The following is a 1043-nucleotide window of genomic DNA, read 5'->3' on the forward strand; positions in this document are numbered from 1 at the left end:
CAGAACTTGCTCTGCAGACCATCCTGGTCTTAAACTCCAAGATCTGTCTATTCTGCCTCCTGAGGGCTGGCCTGTTTTCTTGTATGGCATGAATACTTGATCCTCGTTCATGTTTTCCTGTTGTTCATGTGTGTGTGTGTGTGTGTGTGTGTGTGTGTGTTCAATTTATGTGTATGTGTGTTTTGCAAGCATTTATGTTCATGTATGATGTATGTCCCACAAGGTCAGAAGAGAGTGTTGGATCTCCTGAAACTGGAGTCAAAGACCATGGTGAGCCACCGTATGGGTCCTCTGGAAAAGAGCCAGTGCTTTTAACCTCTGAACCATCTTTCCAGCCACTTATTTTGTGTGTTTTGATGGACGTACTGATCTGATCTTTCTCTTCCTTCCTTCCTTCCTTCCTTCCTTTCTTCCTTCCTTCCTTCCTTCCTTCCTTTTCTGGTTTGAGTATTTTCCTGAACTGATTGGGTTTTCTTTCTTTCTTTCTTTCTTTCTTTCTTTCTTTCTTTCTTTCTTTCTTTCTTTCTTTCTTTTTTTTTTTTTTTCCGAGACAGGGTTTCTCTGTATAGTCCTGGCTGTCCTGGAGCTCACTCTGTAGACCAGGCTAGCCTCGAACTCAGAAATCTGCCTGCCTCTGCCTCCCGAGTGCTGAGATTAAAGGCACGTGCCACCACGCCCGGCCTGATTGGGTTTTCTTGTTGCCTTTTTCCCTTTCTAGTTTCTTTTTTTTTTTTTTCTCCAAGGTCTCAGTGTCTCTAGTTTCTTTTATATTGTTAGTTACTACTGTTTATTTATTTTTTTTAGAAAACCCTATATTTTAGGTATGGTGGCACACAGCTGTAATCCAAGTATCCTGGAGACTGAGCGAGGAGAATTGCTACAAGCACAGACTGAGCCATTAAGTGAAACTTTGCTTTAAAAAAAAATACCGGGGCTGGTGAGATGCCTCAGCAGGTAAGAGCACCCGACTGCTCTTCCGAAGGTCCTGAGTTCAAATCCCAGCAACCACATGGTGGCTCACAACCATCTGTAATGTGATCTGG

This window comes from Mus pahari, chromosome 21 (genome assembly GCF_900095145.1).
Source record: "Mus pahari chromosome 21, PAHARI_EIJ_v1.1, whole genome shotgun sequence".
Lineage (NCBI taxonomy): Eukaryota > Metazoa > Chordata > Mammalia > Rodentia > Muridae > Mus > Mus pahari.